The sequence below is a fragment of the Canis lupus genome, chromosome 27 (genome assembly GCF_003254725.2).
Source record: "Canis lupus dingo isolate Sandy chromosome 27, ASM325472v2, whole genome shotgun sequence".
NCBI lineage: Eukaryota > Metazoa > Chordata > Mammalia > Carnivora > Canidae > Canis > Canis lupus.
In genome coordinates this window covers 7,145,744-7,168,191 of record NC_064269.1, presented here as the reverse complement: position 1 = coordinate 7,168,191, position 22,448 = coordinate 7,145,744, and the positions used below count along the sequence as shown (strand labels likewise).

Here is a 22,448-nt window from a genome sequence, read left to right as displayed (position 1 = left end):
CATTCCTGATCAAAACTCTTCAGAGTGTAGGGATAGAGGGAACATTCCTCGACATCTTAAAAGCCATCTATGAAAAGCCCACAGCAAATATCATTCTCAATGGGGAAGCACTGGGAGCCTTTCCCCTAAGATCAGGAACAAGACAGGGATGTCCACTCTCACCACTGCTATTCAACCTAGTACTGGAAGTCCTAGCCTCAGCAATCAGACAACAAAAAGACATTAAAGGCATTCAAATTGGCAAAGAAGAAGTCAAACTCTCCCTCTTCGCCGATGACATGATACTCTACATAGAAAACCCAAAAGTCTCCACCCCAAGATTGCTAGAACTCATACAGCAATTCGGTGGAGTGGCAGGATACAAAATCAATGCCCAGAAGTCAGTGGCATTTCTATACACTAACAATGAGACTGAAGAAAGAGAAATTAAGGAGTCAATCCCATTTACAATTGTACCCAAAAGCATAAGATACCTAGGAATAAACCTCACCAAAGATGTAAAGGATCTATACCCTCAAAACTATAGAACACTTCTGAAAGAAATTGAGGAAGACACAAAGAGATGGAAAAATATTCCATGCTCATGGATTGGCAGAATTAATATTGTGAAAATGTCAATGTTACCCAGGGCAATATACACGTTTAATGCAATCCCTATCAAAATACCATGGACTTTCTTCAGAGAGTTAGAACAAATTATTTTAAGATTTGTGTGGAATCAGAAAAGACCCCGAATAGCCAGGGGAATTTTAAAAAAGAAAACCATATCTGGGGGCATCACAATGCCAGATTTCAGGTTGTACTACAAAGCTGTGGTCATCAAGACAGTGTGGTACTGGCACAAAAACACACACATAGATCAGTGGAACAGAATAGAGAATCCAGAAGTGGACCCTGAACTTTATGGGCAACTAATATTCGATAAAGGAGGAAAGACTATCCATTGGAAGAAAGACAGTCTCTTCAATAAATGGTGCTGGGAAAATTGGACATCCACATGCAGAAGAATGAAACTAGACCACTCTCTTTCACCATACACAAAGATAAACTCAAAATGGATGAAAGATCTAAATGTGAGACAAGATTCCATCAAAATCCTAGAGAAGAACACAGGCAACACCCTTTTTGAACTCGGCCATAGTAACTTCTTGCAAGATACATCCACGAAGGCAAAAGAAACAAAAGCAAAAATGAACTATTGGGACTTCATCAAGATAAGAAGCTTTTGCACAGCAAAGGATACAGTCAACAAAACTCAAAGACAACCTACAGAATGGGAGAAGATATTTGCAAATGACATATCAGATAAAGGGCTAGTTTCCAAGATCTATAAAGAACTTATTAAACTCAACACCAAAGAAACAAACAATCCAATCATGAAATGGGCAAAAGACATGAACAGAAATCTCACAGAGGAAGACATAGACATGGCCAACATGCATATGAGAAAATGCTCTGCATCACTTGCCATCAGGGAAATACAAATCAAAACTACAATGAGATACCACCTCACACCAGTGAGAATGGGGAAAATTAACAAGGCAGGAAACAACAAATGTTGGAGAGGATGTGGAGAAAAGGGAACCCTCTTACACTGTTGGTGGGAATGTGAACTGGTGCAGCCACTCTGGAAAACTGTGTGGAGGTTCCTCAAACAGTTAAAAATATACCTGCCCTACGACCCAGCAATTGCACTGTTGGGGATTTACCCTAAAGATTCAGATGCAATGAAACGCCGGGACACCTGCATCCCGATGTTTCTAGCAGCAATGTCCACCATAGCCAAACTGTGGAAGGAGCCTCGGTGTCCAACGAAAGATGAATGGATAAAGAAGATGTGGTTTATGTATACAATGGAATATTACTCAGCTATTAGAAATGACAAATACCCACCATTTGCTTCAACGTGGATGGAACTGGAGGGTATTATGCTGAGTGAAGTAAGCCAGTCGGCGAAGGACAAACATTATATGTTCTCATTCATTTGGGGAATATAAATAATAGTGAAAGGGAATATAAGGGAAGGGAGAAGAAATGTGTGGGAAATATCAGAAAGGGAGACAGAACGTAAAGACTGCTAACTCTGGGAAACGAACTAGGGGTGGTAGAAGGGGAGGAGGGCGGGGGGTGGGAGTGAATGGGTGACGGGCACTGGGTGTTATTCTGTATGTTAGTAAATTGAACACCAATAAAAAAAAATAAATAAAAAAAAAATAAAATAAAATAAAATAAAATAAAAATTATTAAAAAAAAAAAAAAGAGCAAAAGGAAGAAATGGTAATTGAGTAGAAAAAATTAATTTACATACATACATATTGGGTGTAAAAATTACATGTTAATGGTGTCCAAAGCTGTCATTTGTTACTTAGTCATTGGGAAAATGTTTAGGGTTGTTCCACGTGTGGTTAGTTCTCTTTTCACGTGTTATATTCATGAGGTTTCCCTTTTTTTTTCAGGATTGAAAGACTTATTCTATTTTATAGATTATTAGTATGTATTATCATATTTGGCTTTTCCAATATCCCTTGGATTTCATTGTGTTACATCACTGTACTCTTGGGGGTGTCTGTGTGGTTTCTTTGGTATATCTATATATACCAAATATACTAGTATATATATATTACAACCTATTTTTGAAAAGCAAAACTTGGACTTGATAATCATTAGGGCAGCTTGTATAAGGTTGCAACTTACTTTTCCACTGAAGACTTGTCAACCACTGTCTGCTTTTCCCTGACATACTTGTTGTCTTTCCCCGTTGGGTTTCCCCATCAAGAGCTTGAGTTAATATTGAATTTAATCAGACTTTAAAACTTTAAAGGTTTTTTTTTTTTTTTGTCTGTCTCATTAACTTTTTTTTAATAAAACACTTCTGACTGGTGTGGAAAAAAAAAAAAAAGACTAGTCTTACAGTTAGTGGTGTGATCACAGGATGCATCACCCACACAGGCCACTTCCAGTCTGTGACATTAATATTAGTGTACAGGAAGAAACTCACTCAATCTTTTTCTATGGCCAACCAACAGACATTTACATTTACTAAAGTCAGTTTCAAATCATTAATATTGAATTAATACAAAAGGGGTTGCAGAACACAACCTTGCTTTGTGCTACTGAATACTGTTAGTTGACTCATCAAAAGAAGCCAGAAACAACCTAAGTGTCTGTCGAGAGATGAATGGTAAAGAAGATGTGATATATATATAATATGTATAATAATGTATTTATAATATTATTCACCCATGAGAAAGGAATCTTGCTATTTGCGACAATCTGGATAGACTGTGAGGACATTATGCTAGATGAAATAAGTCAGATAAAGAAAAACAATATGAGTACATATTATCTCACTTATAGGTACAACCTAAAAAAGCAGAAGTCTTAAAAACAGTGAGTAGAATGATGGTTACCAAGAACTGGAGGTGGGAGAATGGGAGAGATGTCCAATGGTACAAACTTGCAACCAGTAGGTAAATAAGTCCTGGAGATTTAATGCATGGTATGGTGACCACAGACAACAGTCCTGTATTGTGAACATCAAACTTGTTAAGAGACTAGATCTTAATGTCTCCCACCACAAAAGAAGAAATGATAATTATGTGATGTGATAGAGGTGCTAAGGGTCACCACAGTAACAATCGTGACTTGGTTATCAACAACCGTGAATCCATGCTGAACTCATTCAGCCTGGGCCATAGCTGGCTACTGTCAAATAGCCACATATTGAGAAGAGGTCAGTAAAAGTTTCAAGCAAGTTGGAGGGTGCACAATAGCCATTAATGGACAAGCCAAGGCAAAGTTCATTTGCTCCTCATACGAAATGTCAGCCTGGAAACCCACAACTGCAGGATATGAGAGCTATGACAATCAGGCAAAATGCCTACAGTGCATAAAATGGTTGTCATTTTAAGCATGGGGTCCCATGTTCTAATCAGATGGAACTGGAACTGTGTCTATTGCAATGAATGTTTGTGCCCCCAAAATTCATACTTTGAATCCTAACCCCAGAAGGTGATGGTGTTAGGAGATGAGGTCCCTGGAAGATGATGAGGTCATGAGGTATCTGCATTGTAGAATCAGAGCCTTAAGGAAAAATCTGCACAGAAGTCCCTAGCCCTTTCCACCGTGTGAGGACACAGGGTGTAGTACCAGCTATGGACCAGGAAGAGGGCCCACTCCAGAACACAACCATGTTGGCACCTTGATCTTAAACACTCCAGCATCCAAAACTGTGAGAAATAGATATCCCTTGTGTATAAGCCATGCAGGTGGTGGTATTTTGTTATATAGCTGGAATGAACTAAGACATCTATGGAGTTTATTGAAGTTATGAGGTTGATAAGGATTAGTGCTTACCAATATGAAAAATTGCAGACTGGTTCCAGCGGCAAAAGGTATTCATCTGCTATCTTATTTAAAAAATGAGAAGTGTTACTGGATCTCAGCTGGAAGGTGCATGGGGTCTATTACATTTGAATCACTTTCCCAAAGACCTTAAGAAATAGGTCCCTTGGGGCGCATGGGTGGTTCTGTCATTTTCAGCGTCAGACTCTTGATCTCATCTCAGGTCTTGATCTCACGGTCATGAGTTCAAGCCCCACATTGGACTCTGTGCCCAGCATGGAACCTACTTACAAAAAATAAAAAAGGAAATAAACAGGTCCCTTAGGGAAGAGCAACCTACAATAAAACCAGTTAAAGATGATCTGTAACCTTGAAGACATGTAACTCAGAAGGGGAAAATGATGAAATGAAGGAAGCTCCCTTGGCCGTAAGCCTGGCCATGGTTCCCACAGAACAGGCAAAGCAGACTCAGAGAGTAAAATTTGTAGCAGTTCTTCAGGATCTTCCAAAGAAAGGAGTTTCTGACATTTCCTTATTCTTTTAATGCAACATAACCATAAATATAGATGAATCATAAATAAGGAGGGTCTTTTGAGAATAACCAGCTCTCTTTGCTCTGGTTCCTCATGCATCAGGCAGTCTCCTGAGTAGTCATTGGGCTCCTGCACAGATGTGTACACCACAAGAGGATTCCTCTCCCCAGAGGCAGGAGCTGGACCGGGGCCCGGTGTGGCTCACTGTAAACAACTAAGCAGGACAGAACAACACCTGCTGAGTTTAATTCTTGTCACTCCCTCCAAATCTGATTTTCCACATGTGTACAAATACAACTAAGCTGGGTAGCCAGCAAACTGAGGCATCAAAACATCAAAAGCTCATATCCCTCAAAAGGATCTGCCTGCCTTACCTATTTCATCATTCGTTAATTTGTTTAAATATTTATGGAGTACCCACTGTGTGCCAGGTAGTGTTCTGGGTACTGGAGTGAACAAGAGATAAAGATCCAGACATACAAAAAATAGATAAATAGGTCAATTATAGAGTTAGACAATGATAAGCACTATAGTACGGGGAAGGAGAAAAATTGAAAAGAGGGAGAGTGCCAAGGGGGGGAGAGAAGGGTGTCATTTTAGATAATGTGGCCCCAGAAGTCTTCAATGAGAAGGCCATATTTGAGCAAATTCTGGAAGGAGATCAGAAAAAGCATTGTGATATTGAGGGAAATAACATTCCAGGAAGAGGCAACCGCCAGTGCAAAGGTCCTGCAGTAGGAGTGTGCTTGACATGTTTAAGGAAGACCTCAAGGAATGAGCAAAGAAGAACTGTAGATGAAGCAGGAAAGATAATGAGGCCACAGGGAGTGGAGTAGGGGGAGGCACACTGTATAGGGCCTTGGGAGGAGTGGCGGGAGGGAGGGGGTTTTGTTATTACTTTAGCTTTTTTTATTCAGTGGGAAGCCACTGGAGTTAGTCCCCATAGTAACCCTATAAAATCGGAATGATTACAGGTGAGGAATGGAAGGCTCACCAAGCTCATGAGCTTGCCCATCAAGGCCATAGACAGTGAGGAGTGACCCAGGTGTTCAGAATTCAGAGTCCAAACCCCTAGTCCTCAGGCCACAGGGCCTCGCTTTGGCTTTAACACCCACACAAAGGATGTCACAGGAAGAAGGCTCCAGCAGGAACCTAGCAGACGGCCCTCACTGGCTCCCCAGGATGGGTGGAGATAGAATCTGAGGAGGCCTGGAGCTGAGGGCCCAGGTGCTCAATGTGCTTGTCACAAGGGAAAAAAGCAAGATGGCAGGGTGTTGGTGGATGGCAAGGAAGACCCAAAGAAGATCCAAAGAGAGGAGGGTCCCACTGCAGAGCAGCTGGAGGTGAACTGGAAAGGAGAGGCTGGGCCAGAGGACAGGTGGCAGTCTTAAGTGCATCTTCCGGGCCAATGGCTTTCAAATTCGGTGTGGTTGCTCTGCTTTTTAGCAGTGAGATGCGATAAAATACAATATTACATGGGAAGTCCATAAACCAAGCAGGTGAGGAGAAGCAGAGGGCCGGAATTCCTGCAGATGTGGCCCCTCACCCCCACCCCCGAGAGCTGTGGGTGGGGTGGGCAGCCGGAAAACCCTTGGAGGGGGGAGAGCGGACACAGAGGTGGGGAGGGGAAGCAAAGGAGAGATTGCTGAGAGCTGAGTTTTTGTCTTCTTCCTTCCTGTTTTTTCTTTCCCTTCCTCCCTTCCTTCTTTTCTTTCTTTCTTTCTTTCTTTCTTTCTTTCTTTCTTTCTTTCTTTCTTTCTCTCCTTCTTAATAATTTGGTGCTTGAATACAAGCACCCTAGGCTTTCTGATACCCACTGAAATATGGAAACCACTGCTCCGGGCATACAGGGTTCGGAAGGGAGCTCTCCTCTCTTCTCTTTACTCCTCTCTTCTGCTTTCTCCATGTTCATCTTGTCTTTCTTTCTTTTTTTCTTTCCCTTTTTTTTAATGTTACCAAAGCATCCAATAGCCACCGAAGAACACACTGTCTTTTTTAAACATCAGCATCCGGAGCACCTCGGGGTGGAAGCCAGGTGTGAGGTGCATCAAAGCCTCGGGCCTAATCCAGAACCTGCCCTAGAGTCCACACTAGATAAGTGTTGAATTATCAATGACATGGGGGATAATATGTAGAATTTTTAAAGTTTCTTAAGTTCAGACACTAACTTCCTTTACCCTCCTAGGAAAAGAATTAGTAGCCGCATTTTTCAGCTGTACAATTGCTCATGACTGATTTTGACATTTCTCATTCCGAGCTTCTCGTAACCAGCACTGCCTGGCTTCTACAGAATAACGGCTGCTCATATTCTTGATAATGAGCCTACAGCTCTGCAAAACCCTGAATCACTACAGGAGCACAGATTATGTTGAATTTTAGAGCTGTGTGTTGCCTTGTGCCCAGCATACACTGGTAGGAACTTCAATGCCTCACTGGAAATAGCAAAAAGACTGAATGGGGGTCAGAGGCAGGTAGAAGGAACTCGTACAACTACAAGGGGAGGGAAAAGGCAGGCTGGATGGTGTCGTGCTCTGCTAATAGAATATGCCATGGTCACGATTCGTAATTTTTCAAAATTGGCAAGAGAATACAGCAAGGTTTATATCAATAGGAAACTGGTTAAATAAATCCCGTTCTACTTACTGGAATACCACACAAGGAAGGAGATAGGGAAAGAAGCCCATGATCTATTTTCTTGAAATAGACTATAAAATAGAACATAATAACTTTTCTAAAAATTTGCCATGAAAACGCAATTAACAGAAGATTAGGTATATATAAACAATTTTCATTTTTAAAAGTAAATTTTGGGTGTTTTGGGAAAGAGATAAGAGTTTTAAATGTCCATATAAAAATCCAGATGGCCTTAGGCCAGGCTATTATTGGTAGCGAGCTCTGGGAAGTGAGAGCAGAAGGGGCCGGGGAAGAGGTGGGCTTTCGTGTTTATATACATTATACTTACTCATATTGTTTGAAGCTTTTACAGCTATGTAGCATTACAGAAATGTACATTATCAGTCGCATCAAGTCACCTACTTGTGAGTTACCACTCATGTGACCAACTTCCCATCAACCCACACGAATTTCCTGTTTCTTACACAGGCCAGCTCATCCCACTTGGAGCTGAACAACAGCCCAGTCAGAGGCAGGAGACCCCCTCTACTCCGCCTTTGCCCCAACCAGCTGTGTGTCCTTAGACAAGTCACTTCAACTTTGGGGGCTTTATCAAGAGGATGGACGCAAATTCCTTCTGCATTTCTTCCTAAGCTCAGAATTCCTGAAGACAAAAGAAACTTTATATAAGAGTCCAAGTAGAAACCTGATTCAGCTGCACCTACCTAAATAGATTTCCTCCATGAATCAAACAGTTCAAGACTTTGAAGAAAAAGGATTCAGTGGGAATTTTTTTAAAAATCCATTGGACTTTTACCTCTACTGCTGATTTTCCAGTAAACAACCAAACTCATTTGCTCACAAGACAACCTTTCTCTGTTCTCTGATCCCGAGTATGGCTTGCCCAAAGTTACCAAGAGCTGCAAGTTGCTTTTTCCTACAGCCTCCTGCTCCATGCATATCTATAACTTCTGTCTTCTTTTAGGGAAAAAAAAATATGGAGTTATAAAAGAGTTTGCTGTGGGGCTATCTAACCAGCCGTTAAACCAAACAAACTTCATGACAAAGCAAGAGTTATGAAAAGAGATGAAATGATTCATTCTGAGCCTAACTAAACATTTGATAGTAGAGTGGATAATATATCAACACCATGAGATTTCATGTAAACCCAAGAAATTGGTTATATTTCAGCAATGTTTTAATAATAAATTAATTTTTAGTCCGAGCCAGTCCAACAGATTGTGTTTATCAGTCAGATGGAGCATAACTAATAAATAGGCCTGCTTAAATGCCTTTTTAAATTATTTGACTACTGCGTGAAGAAACATGGCCTGGAGCATAAATATGTTGTCAACAGTGACGTTAACGCAGGATTTCCATGACTCTCCAGTGTGCAGGGTGCATCACAGAAGGTTTGTGGCTACTTGGACAGTCAGGCCTGGGTTGCACAGCCACACCAGGCCAAGACCACCTTTGCTTGAGGGAAGGTCTGTTGTGATGGCTCCCGCTAGGAAAGTCTAGTCAGGAATTGTATTCCACGATCCCGGCAGTTCTGGGCTTTGGAGCAAGAGGAGACAGGTTCAAGTCTATCTCCACCTCCCAGTAGGCAAGTCACATAAACTTCCTGAACCTCAGTTCTCTCATCTGTGAAGTGGGAATAATTCACACATAACAACACAGGGAGGTGGCTACCCACTGGGAAAGAATACAGGTAAAACCACTCACCCTTGGTGTAAGCACTCCATAAATACTAGTTTCCTTCCATCCAAGCAAAGATTTTGCTTCCAAAGCCTCTGAATACCAGGGTGAATTTAAGAACTACTTTACACTCTTGGTCTGATGATTTTGCTGAGGCACGCTGGACTACCATGTGTTCCTAAGTAAGCTGCTCAGGCCCCCTATCTATTTCTCATTTATAAGATCGGAATGACATCTCCTTGCCACCCTACTACTGCATAGGGGGGTCACGAAGACTGAGATTTTCTAGTTCTATAAGGAATGAAGTGCTCATGCAAGTGTAAGCAGTAACATGATTATCGCCATCCCTTCAGATGAAATTGCAGGTACTGCTTAAAATTCTAAGGTGAGAAAGAACCTCGTAGAACATGTAAGCTCTCTTCTGGATTTTGCCATTGGCAAGGAACACCTCCTATGTAGCGCCTCACCAGTGGCCTTCTGGAGGTGATGGCTAGCGACAAACTTCAGGCCGGTGAGCAAAGAAGATAGATACTCAGGGGAAATGAGGGTCCTCAGAGCAGCCTGAGTCCCCCCAGCCCTTGGGCACACATCTGCATTCAAATGAGCACCAAGAAGAGAAATAAAATGCAGACAGTACACAGCTTGAGAATAGAGCCTACCAGCTTTGCGCGACGGTAGGCCCTCCAAGACTTTGGGAAAGCAACAGCCCATGCTCCTTCTGTAAGGAGCCACACTTCCCAGCGCCTCGGTGGCCAGGAAGCTCGCCCCTGAGACCTCAGAGCCGATTGCTGACATTTTGTTTCCATTTGATTGTTTTTATTTAATGTCCAGTCCAAGACTAACAACATGATACACTTTTATTTTTCTTCCAGAAAGCAACCAAATATAAGGCTTTGCTCAAGGAGAGAAGATAAAAAAGCCAAATGTGGCTATTCTTCCTCATTAAAATCTAACGTGTCAAGCTCTAAACCCCAAGGAAGAGGCCGAGAGGCAATAGCTGGGAGACATTTATTGACTAGAGAAAGGCAGTGATGGATAGAAAGAGAAGGGTAATGCGATTGTGTCTTCCCCATCTCTCACTAATGTTTTCCAGGCCTTGCTGTGGGAGCTCCCATTGCGTCCTGCAAGCGACATTTGTCATCCTGTAACCCCAGCTGCCTCCAAATCGTGCCCCCCTCCTTCAGACCAGGAGGGGTGAGATGGGGGTCCTCGAAGCACAGTGAAGGCCGCCACTTGGCCGCTGGGCCTCAGGCTCCAGACTCTGTGGAACGTTCCTGGAACAGCATTCATAAAAGCAAGAACTCGTCGTCTCATTTAATCCTCACTACAGCCCAGTGGGGAAATACTCTCTTCATCTCCATTTCGTACGTGAGGAAATTCAGGTGTAGAGAGATTAAGTAATTGGGAAGAGATTAAAACTGTTGGTTGAGGACTCAGGATGCAGTCGAGCAGCCTCCTCTCTGGGGGCCCGGGAGTGGAAAGGGCAAAGCGCGCCCTTTTCAGAAATGCTTAGGCTTCCTCCATTTTCTAGTCATTCTTGAGTAATGGAGGGACAGGTAGGAACGTCGAGAACACAGGAGATAGCAGGTGGGAGGAGCACGGTGGCCCACAGTAGCCCCCAGGTGGTGGCAGGTGTCCTCATGAATCCTCACAGCATCCCTGTGAGGAATCTGCTTCCACTCACCCAGGAGGGGGCTGAGGCTTCACCACACAGAGGTGGGCCCATGGCCATCCAGGTAGGAGATGGAGTTGCTGGAAGGGGAGCCCAGTTCCCACCCAGTCTGGGACCCTCCCCACCACCTCAGCCACCCACAAACTCTCCTGGGGTACGCCCCCACCCCACACTACGTGCTTGTTATTGTATTCAGCGCACACCACAGCCTGGTGAAGATGGTGTGTCATTGTGCATGTAAAATTACCTGGGATGAGAGCTTTGAAACTTCCAGACGAAATGCACGTATCTCTACTTTTCGATCCTTGTTGTGGTTGCCAAGATCTGGGCATTCTGAGAACAGCTGGACAGGGAACACGTTGCCCATTTTTATAATATTTCCGGTCTGGAACTGAATGACTTAAATTAGAAGAGAAAAAAAATCAAATAAAACAGGGAGAAGATTAAATTTCTCAATTTGTGTGTGTGTGTGTGTGTGTGTGTGTGTTTTAGGGAGAGAAGCTTATTTCTCATTTGATTCAGGCAGCCCAGGTAATGAGCAATGCCTCGGGTCACCTTTTAACAGTGTTACAACATAATGACTCTGCAGACAGTCTCTTGAGACCCTAACTTTATTCACTGAAGCTGGCATTGAGGTTACTTTAAATAACATTTTAATTTCTTCACTCCACCACGATAGAATTATGCGTTTGCATCTGAAGATCCTTTATGACATTATGTTCTCGGAATTAGCTGTGAATCAGGAATGAGTCTGCCCCAGAGCTGCTCCATCTCCTTGATATGATAAAGTGAAAATCGCATGTCTAATAAGGCATGTCTGAATTGTACTGTTTTGTAAAACTTTGAGATGAAAATCTTTTGAACCAAAGGAAAAATGTAAAACTTTACTTCTGAGGGGTAGAGTAATACTCAGAAGAATACTAAGGGCAGGGTTCTGAACTTGCCATAGCCTTCTAAAACCTACTCTTCTGGGGAGGAAGAGGGTTGTGTCTTGGGGGTTGTGGGGGGGGCATGGAAGGGTCCTGGCTCACTGAGAAGGCTCTGGGTCCTGTGTGGGGCAGGGGTGGTACTGTCCAACAGGTCATAAAACTGTCCATCTGTTTTCTGTGTTTTTTATTATATTTAACAATTTTTTGAAGTTTGTTTGTTTGGGACACCTGGGTGGCTCAGCGGTTGAGAGTCTGTCTTCGGCTCAGGTCATGATCCCGGAGTCCTGAGATCGAGTCGGGCTTCCCACAGGGAGCCTGCTTCTCCCTCTGCCTGTGTCTCTGCCTCTCTGTGTGTGTCTCTCATGAATAAATAAATATAATCTTTAAAAAAAATTTGTTTGTTTGTTTTTAAAAAGTCCTACTATGGAGAAGGCAAGATACTAAGTTCCAAGGATTTCAGATCCCTTGTATCTGTTTGTTCACTGCTGAATCTTTAGGACCTAGAAAAGTACTTGACCCTCAAGAGGGACCTGGTCAATATTTGTGGAAGAAGATTACACTTTGAAAAAGACATTTGTTCATCCATTCCCTCACTGAGATAGCATACTTGACAAAATAAGATGACAACTAAGGGTTAGGCTCATTCAGTAGATCTGGGTTGGGGACTGGGAGTCAGAATTACTTTTAACTTTTTATTATGATATTTTCAAACATGTAGAAAAATAGAGTATAATGACACCCATATGCCTATTATCTAGGTTAACTGTTGTTCACATTTTTATCATATTTACCTCAAATTTTTTACTAAAGTATCTTTAATAAATTATATGAACATCACTAAAATACGAATATTTCCCTTGTTAAAATCAATACCATTATGCAGCTTTGAAAAATCATATTAATTCCTTATTATTATCTAATACCTAATCTATATTCAAATTTTGCCAGTTTCTCCAAAAATGTATGTTACTCCCATTTTAGCCCTACCAAGATCCAATCCACATTATGTACAGTTGATATATCTCTTAAGTCATTTATAGCCTAAAACAATGCTCCCCTTCCCCATTCTTTGGCATGACATTAACTTGGAGAGACCAGGCCAGGTGTCCCTTGGAATGGCTGACTTTCTGGTTTTGTAGTGTCGTGTAACTTATTCCACTCACGCATGCATTCCCTGTAAACTAGAGTTTGGATCTAGAGGCTGGATTACATCCAGGTAAATATTTTAAGCAAGATATCATTATTTATGCTATATGACGTTGCAACACATCGTGAGGCACATCACATCTAACTGAGCCATTATTGGTAAGCCAGAGCTGGTTTCCACCCTCCACTAGTAAATTTCCATTTTCTTTTTAAACCTTCAGATCATTTGTAGAGTAATACTTCAGCTGCACTATACTATCCAATTCTCCATCAGTATATCACCTGATGGCTTTATCATCCTCTGATGATTTTGGCCTCAATCAATTCCTTCATTAGGGGTTGAGAAAATGGTGATTTTTTTCTATTTCTATCATTCATTCTGTATTTATTAGCTGATGATCTTTGTGAGACAGAGAGAGAGCAAGAGAGAAATTTATCTGATCAACTGCTCCTCCTGGAAAGGCAGAGTAAATAATTATTCAGCTTGAATTCTCACTTTTCAGAGTAAAGAGTAGGTGGCAAATGGTATTGTGTTTTGTTTGTTTTGTCTTTGGTTTTCTCTTTCCTGAGTATCATTTTAGACACTTACAGATTTGTATAGTGAGCATGTTTCATCCCATTGTAGTGACTCTTTTTGAAGCTCTAATTTTTCCATCTTTGCCCTTCATATTGGCTCTTTCTTAGCCCAGCAAGGTATCCCAGGCTCATTCCCTCACCCAGACCCAGAATCAGCCATTTCTCTAAAGAGTAATTTTGCTAAATGGTAGCAAAATCTGGGTGCTAGGGGTTACTCACTGCCACTGGATTGTCAATGCTTCTAGGCCCTTCAATGGATAAAGGTAGGAGGAAATATGCATGCGTGTATTTTTAAATCATATGTTTATGCAGAGATTTCCAATTCAAATTTAACAATACAGAGCTTCTACTTTAAGCAGATGGAAGGCGGGAGATTGATTACAAAAAGGTGGATTAGGCAAATAAGGAAAATGGAAGCCAAATTAGTGTCAGAGAGAGATGTAACAAATAATAGAAAGGAAGAAAACGAGAATGAAACCTGTGATATTAAATAGAAACTGAAGCTATTAAGGTGACCTCAATTTCCAAAATATACTCACAGACACAGAAATAAAGATAGATGTAAATTTATGCACATGCAAATATATATATATATATAGCTTCATCTGTCCACTAATATGGCCTTAAAGCAGACACCACAAAAATAATAAGCACAGCTATCACATAAATCTTAGTTTCTAAACATCATTCTCCAGTAAAAGGAACCAGGTATCCTTGGAGAAGTGGCTGATTCCAGGGCTGGGGCAGGGAAAGTCCAACATTAGAACACCTTGTGCCAGAAAGCATGGAAGTACTCCAAGAATAATGAAACCATCTCAAAAAGACACATAAGCCATCTTGTAGGGTCTCCTACTAGTCAAATTTGGCACAGTTTGGCCTCCAAATAATGATAATAACAAACCATAATCTATGAGTAATATAGGAAACCATGATATGAATTAATTAATCCAAAGTTTGTTGAGGAACAGGATATTTACACACTTTCAAAGTCCCTTCCCATGAACTACTTACTAAATAATCACAAACAGAAAAAGAGTAACTGTTGTGGACCATCTTGATCTAGTGATCAAAGTCGACATCATCGGTAACAGACAACTTGAAATTATGAAACGAGAACACACATCATTTTTGTTATGTTTATCCCCAAATGCACAGCCTTGAATCTAATCATGAGAAATATCGGACAATCCAAATCAAGAGATATTCTTCAACATAATGGGTTGGCAATATTCAAAATCTTCAGAAGGTCATAGAATAAAGACTGAGGAACTGCTCCAGACTTTATGAGACCTGACACTAAATGTAGCATGTGATTCTCAGCAAGGACTCTCTTATTCTAAAGGACACTCAGAGACTGAAACTTGGATGGGGCCTAGGGATTCCACACTTACCATGTTTCCATGTTACTGTCCTGATGTGGTGAGCGTAGCATGTTTCAGGGAAACACGCGCTAAATTTTTGGGGTGTGAAGGAAGCACCATTTCAGCAATTTACTCTAAATCATTCTGAAAAAAAGTTATTTGCACCAGACTTGCAATTTTCTTTAACTTGTGAGATGATTTTAAGTTTTAGATAGGTTACCATTTTTATTAGTTCTGATTTTAAACTTCCAGTGGTTTGTGAGGAGCAAAATAAAGAAAAAAATACATGAATTCTTATGTCCTCTCTTCTTGAGTAAAAGTAGTATAGCACACACTGTTCTTCATTTGGTGTTTTATTTATTTATTTATTTTTTATTTATTTATTTGTTTTTTTTTTACAATTAACAAAGTATTCTGGGTAGCATTTCACATCAGTACATGGAGATCTTCCTCATTCCTTTCATGGCTGCATAGTGCTCCATTAAGTAGCTGTATTAGGATTCATCCTGCAACCCTCTACTAATGCTCATTTCAGTTATCCAATACTTTCAAATTATAGAAAGAGTATGAGAGAGAGAAAAAAAAGAAAGAAAGAAAGAAAGAAAGAAAGAAAGAAAGAAAGAAAGAAAGAAAGAAAAAAGAAGAAAAAGAAAGAAAGAGAAAATGCAAGCCACGACGAATAATTTTACACATGCGTGTTATTTTGTACTTACACAGGTATATGTTTAGGATACATTTTTAGAAGTGAAATTGCTGAGCCAAAGAATAAATGCTTCTTTAATTTATTATTCTATAATGTATTGTCAAATTCTCCTGCTTAGAATCGGTTTGCATTCCCACCACCAACACATGAAAGGATCTGTTTCCCCCACAAGTCTCACAAACAGAATGGGTTTTATTTTTTACCATTCTAACAAATAATTTGCATTTATTTTATTGTGAGTTTAGTCACGAGTCTTTTCCTATGTTTGAAGGTCATAGAAATTTTGTTCGGCCCCACAGGTGAATCTGATGGGTGCCAGGTTTAGAAACTATTTTCTTGTCCTTTGTGGTTTGGGTAGTTAAGAAGTGCTGAATAGCAAATCTGTTCATGTTTATTGATTTTCATTTGAATTTAGATAGATAAAGGAAGATAAGTTTAATCTACTCAAATATCGTATCATCTATGAAAACTTTTCCGACTTCACTGAGCTCGTCTTAGAATGGTTTCCCTTGGCATTTTGTGTATACCTCTATTAGCACTTATCTTACCAAATTAAATCTATTTGTTTAAATGACAAATTTAAACAAATAGATTAATCCACTTCCTGCTGGATTTTTGAGCCTTGGAAGGTAAAACACTATTCATCTTATTCATCTTCAGACCTTTAGGGTCAAGGCCCCATTTCTAGCACATGGAAGATACTCAGTAAGTGTGAGTTTGAATAAATAAATAAGCAATCGATAACACTGGTTTTCAATTCATACTCATATCTAGCACATAGTTTCTCAGTAAAAACAACAGAAAGGAAGTGAGTTTTCTTTCTTGGACACCTTGAGCTTTGAAGGACTGTTTATTTCAGGCTTCTGATCTCTGCCTGAATTTGTCTGGCTTCACTATGGAAACAAGTCAGTCTCCAAACTTCCTGCTTCCTTTCCTTTGCCAGTGGGTAGGTAGGTGTAAGAGCCCAGCTCCTTTCACAGTGACACCTCCCGGTGCTGCCCAGAGGGAATGCTCCACAACCTGAACCCTACCTTAGCAGCAGCATCTGTCACATTTCCAGAACATTTGGAGTAAGTTGAGTTATCATGGGATGCCTCTCTGACGCTTTTCCTTCCTTCCTCCATGCTCTAAGCAATTGCACTTCTGGCAACTCACTTCATCTTTGAAATTTCATTATGCTCAGGTTAGAGCCCAATCATTTGAATCTGGAAGATGACAAGCATAATGTTCTGCCTTGATTATTGTGCTTCCGTTTTTCTACCTAAGGGGGGAAGGTCTTGAACATAAAACCACTAGTACTAATGATATACCTTAGGAAACCAAACTCTCTTTCTAACAGTCTCCTTCCCAGTTGATGGTCATACTTATTCTGAGGAATATTTTAAATATCTTTCAAAAGACAGCCATGTTCCTATTACAAAGCATTACTACAAAATCACATGCTAAAACTGCCAGGAGCCACAGCAGCACACAAAGCTGTAATCAGGGAATAGGCACGTTTAGTCACATCATTTGTAAGTTAATTTAAAAACATATGAAGACTGAAGCTCTGGTCTTCAAGAAAGCTGTTCTGTATAATAATAATTGCAGTTGTTAACTTCAATACTCTTTTTCTTTCCTAGTCCCCAAATATATCTGTACACTTCTATTAGAATAGCAAATCAGGGCTGCCTGGGTGGCTCAGTGGTTAAGCATCTGCCTTTGGCTCAGGTCGTGATCCTGGGGTCCTGGGATCAAGTCCTGCATCGGGTTCCTCATAGGGAGCCTGCTTCTCCCTCTGCCTATGTCTCTGTCCCTCTCTCTGTCTCTCATGAATAAATAAATGAAATCTTAAAAAAAAAAAAAAGAATAGTAAATCAGTTCTAAGTTATCCATTACTATTTGATTTTTTTTTTTTAATTTTAGTTCAAAATCAAAGATGTTAGCTAGAATTCCAGCTTGGTCGTGAAGAAGGTTGAGCCATTGCATTTGAGGGATGAAAGAAAGTGAAATGTGAAGAGCTCAAAAGAAAGGAGCACCTCAAGGGAGTGGTTCTGGCTCTGGCCTGGCTCAGAGACAGTGGTGGGGGCCAACCAAAGGCTCTGAGGAGTTTCCCTGCGCTGTCCTGTGCTAGCTCCCTGGTCAGGCAACTTCAAGGGCCAACCCAAACCAAGACAGATGGAGGATGTAAGATATGGAAATAGTGAAGCCAACTAACCTAAATGTGTAAATCAAATAACATTAAGTCAATAAATTGTGCCCACTGCTGTCTAATAAAAGAATGCAAAGTAGGGATTCTATTTTTTTTTTTTTGCTTTTTTCTATGATGTTGTATAAATACATTTTAAAAAACAAAAGACCTTTCCATAATTCAAAGCTGAGCCCATCTCCTCTTCCTAATGCCCCTTCCCGCATGAAAGGCCCTTTCCTAGCTGGCCTTTTCTCTCTCCCCCAATCTCATCATTTCTCACTTCCAGCATCACCACTTTCAACATACAACCTAGCTCCAGTCCTACTTAAAAACATGCCGTTCTCCCCCGTATAACAAGTTCTGTACTTTTTTTGCTCGTTTGTTTACGGTTTGTCTCCCTTCACTAGAATACAGGGTAGTGAGCATGGAAAATTTGTCTATCTATGTGTAGTAGCATTCCCAGCATTTGAAAATATTCCTGGCAACTTAAAGGCACTTTTGTAAAGGTTTGTTGGATAGACAGATGAAGGAATACCCCAGTGCCCTTGCATGTGCTGTTTCTACTATTTTAATCAAGTCTTTTCTCACTGCCATCCTGACTTAATTTTTTTTTTTCAAATGCAGTCTGAATATCAATTCTTCTGGGAAGCCATCCATTGCTATAATATCTCTTCCCTCCCCCACCACACACACACACAGTTAGGTTTCTCTCTCATCTGGGCTCCCATTACAGTCCTCCTCTGTGTTTAAGTCCCAGAAACAGTTGACTGTTCACCAAAGGACTAATACTCCCCTTCCATTGTGTAGAATGGTGGCCAGAAAGTGGCTGCCCAGCCATGGCATTATGCAGAAACAATGTGACTAAGCTCTGACAAATGGCTTGTGGGCACCACTTTCAAACCTAGCCCAGAAAACCTTCCTGTGCAGTTTTCTCTTCCCTCCATCTGTTGGCTAGCTGCTGAGGATCCATCAGAGAACTCCAAGGCCATGGAGATTGTTGGAGCCATGTGACGACTGCCTTCCAAACACCTGCATGAGTCTATAATACAAGAGAGAAATAAATGTCTACCGAGCTGAGTCATGGGCCTGTTTGTTACAACAACTAGCCCATCCTAACCTTCACAGCATGCCACTACCACAGTACACAGTCCTGCCATTGCCCGGTGTCTGTCTCCATCTCTGTAGTCTGCACACCTTGTGCCACATCCCCACAGTACCAGGGTCTAGTCTGGGGCCTGGCACTTGTGTGAGGTTCATACATGTGGCCGCTGGTTCATGACTCCAGGAAAAAAAAACAAACTGGGCCAACTCTTAATTTTGTCCCTGACAAACTTTTTCCCATAAATTCTTCGCCATTTCCACTATAGAAAATTTCTCATATGTTTTGTCTTGAGTATCAGCTGGACTCCCTCCCCTCTGCTAATACACCTCACCCGTCTTCTCGACCGTGACTTTGTTACCAGGATGTTCAGCTCTCACCTCTACCCAAAGAGCTCATTGAGGAGAATTAATTTTGAAAAAGCAATCTATGCCTGTAATTAATTCCACCCTTCCCTGGAATGCTTTATTTGTTTTATAAATAGCACTTTTTTCCTATTAAAAATGAAATAAAATGTGCCTAATCTCTCTTCTCCTTTCCAACCCAAGCTCATCATTACTGCTTCTGACTTTGGTGAATTCATTCTTGTGAGTCTTACATTTAATGGGGGTCCTAAAAAACCAAGGTGGGAGTTAATTCTATTTCTAATGCAAAGCGTAAAATCTAAATAGGTTCCGGAGTGTACAACAAAATGGTCTTTTCTATTCCACGTTCACGTATGGACTCACCACATCGAGTAAACCACTTAGATAGGGTGGGGCCATCATTAAAATCATTATTATTATTAATAATAATAATAGGTACCATCTCAAGGATCTATGTACCACACGCTATAGTAGACACTTGAAATGCCACCCTCATCACAACAGGATTTAAGAGTCATCCCCCTTTTGTAGGATCTTCATATAATCTATTTGGGACAACAGAGACACTGAAAAGAGATGCTATGCATATGTGTGCCCGGGAACAAGGCATAAACCAAGATTGGCCCTGGGGAAAGCGGGGCATATGGTACCCTACTCATGTTTCAGCTAAAGAAACGCTGACCTGGGGTACCAAGTGCCTTACCAGGCCACATGGCTTACAAGGTGGCAGGATGTAAAAACAGGTCTGGGTGACTCCAAAATCTGTGCTCTTTCTAGTGCCTTTGTCTAAAGTACTGGGTGTAGTGGGAGGAGATGGGAGGGTAGAGCATGGAAGTGGAGGGGTTAAGGGTGACTGATCTGGTTCTATCCACCTGCTCAACCAGGTCAACCTCACTACCACAGACTGCCACCCCCACTGTTTAATCTGCATCTCCTCAAACTCCAGACCCCATAGAGCCTAGGGACACAGTCAATACGTGCTCACTAATGATGGATTATCTGTGGAAGTTTTCTGGGAGAAAGAAAGAGAAAATGAGAAAAGAGCAAACCAAAAGAGACTTGGGGATAATGACAAGGTAATCTAAAGAGAATCACCAAGGAAACCAAACTAATGAATGCAGGAGGCTTCCCAGAGGACCCTTGGATTTTGCTCTACAGGAACCGTAAGTAAGAAAGGGGGGAAAATATACTTTTAGCAGAAAGCATGATTTATTTTTCCACCTGTCAGACTATTTCATAACCCAACCAATGCTTTCAAGAAATTGTTTACCATTGCCTATGCAGATGGGTTTGCATAACAAGGCTTCCACACTGGCAAATATTTATCATAAGATAAGAAAATACATCTGACTTCCACAGGCTATAATGTTTTCAAGCAGTTGTTCTTTAAAGAAATGTTTGACTCATGCATTTGCACTAACATGCCTTGATTGCAGCTAAAGAAATATGAAATGAAATGACAGGTACTTCAGCTGGGAAAAAAAATAGAAAAGCAGTCACCCCCAAGGGGCATCTTATATGTCAGTTCAGACTATGCAGCTTGAATGATGTAAAAAGTATTCTTCACCCTCTAAACAGATCCTTCATTCCACTGTTCGGTCCCACACCTCAGTTCAGGGAGAGGCATGATGATTTCAGGAGTGAACAGCTACCCAATGGTAAAAATGACTCACAAGGCAGCAACGTGGAGATGGGATTGTGAGAGCTACAGGATGGAAAAACTTGGTAAGAAGACACTAGAAAGATAGGGAGAAGGGAGAGCCACTGAAGAGCCCTGCAGGCAGTGTCGGTGGGCGGGGTGGGCTCGGGTGTCAGGGAAGAGCTGGGGAGGAAGTGGTTTTCTGTTTGTCTGCCAGCTGCCGGTTCTGACCGTTAGGCACCTGCTGATCAGTCCCCTTCTCCTGAAGTCTCTGAGGTCCCTGAAAAGCCAACCCTGATGGAGGAGGAGAAGCAGCGACACAAATGCTCATAGTTTTTAAACAAGCTCAAGATCTGTTTAAAACTGATCCCGTTGCCTCTACCCTATAGCTCCTATTTCTGCCTTTCCATGTGGTTACATCTTACTGTTTTCCTATATTAAAAGGTATTCAAGCCTCCCTTGAAACCCCCCCGATGAGCTCTGTTTGATTAATTCCCTTTTCTCCGTCTGTGCTCAGGGATCCGGATGCACCGGGGCAAGGCCAGCTCGCCATTTGCTAACTCAGTGACCCAAGTTGCCTCTGTTTCGTTTAATAAACAGGCAGCCTTTCAGCCTGGGGCCAGTGATACATCTAAGGCTGCAGCGCACCCCAGTTTGTTTATGAGGGATGTTTTTGCCTGCGGTAAAATGTAGGCATCAGCTATTGATTCCTTCTGAGTCTATTGAATGGACCGAGAATCAGGAAAATTTTTTAAGCTCTTCAAAAATGCTCATAGAGGTGTTCTCTCTGTGTCTTAACATACTCAAGGAAAGATAGAAATTTCTTCCCCTGCTATGCTTGCCAATTTCTGTCCCCTTCTGATTGCCAACTGGAAGGAGAAGATATTGCCCATCAGTGCTCAGCGCAGAGAGCGCACTCCGTATAGGGTCCTCATTTCAGTGACTCCTTTCCTAAGTCTTCATGATTTACCTTGAGAACTTTACATCATATTTGTACATCTGCAGTAGTAACTAAGTATTCTTTATCGAGCATCTGTAATGTATCATGCTCAGAGCTAAGCACTTGACATTCATTAACTCATTGATGCTTCGTAAGTACACCTTGAGGTAGATACCACTAATACTCCATATTATGGATATCCAAGAACACACGTCTATTAAGTAGAAGAATTAAAACCTAAATTTGTCCTACTTCGTACAGACTTAACCATTTAGAACCATTCTAGGAGTCTGTAGGACTATAGATTATAAATTACTCTAGCTGTTGTAATGATGGGGGTCCAGGATACGCTACCCTAAAATATGGCACCTTGGTATATCAAATATTTTAAGCTGAAGGGGTTTGAGAAAAGAGAAGAAGCAAGAAGGTCACTTTGATCTCTCTATCTTTCTCCCCTAAACAGATCATAAAACCCTCCTGTGAGATGTGCCCTCCCTATACGTGAAGGAAAAGAGTGTCCTTATCTCTCCAGACAAAGGGACATGGAGAAGGACCCTAGCACACAAGGCTTGCTGGTTTCCCCAGCTTCCTACACTTACTTCATATGCTTCCATCTATCAGGGCTCTCCATGACTATTCACTCCTCATCAAATCTGGCGT

The 22,448-nt window shown here is 41.3% G+C and overlaps 1 long non-coding RNA gene across 1 annotated transcript; it reads right to left on the bottom strand.

The window, feature by feature from the left end:
* Positions 1-10,150: 10,150 nt before the first annotated feature.
* Positions 10,151-11,523, bottom strand: LOC112656572 (uncharacterized). The gene is made up of 3 exons (XR_003134471.3): positions 11,416-11,523; positions 11,108-11,259; positions 10,151-10,462 (listed from the first exon to the last, which is right to left on the bottom strand). It is a non-coding gene; the product is annotated as an uncharacterized LOC112656572 (long non-coding RNA).
* Positions 11,524-22,448: the final 10,925 nt, after the last annotated feature.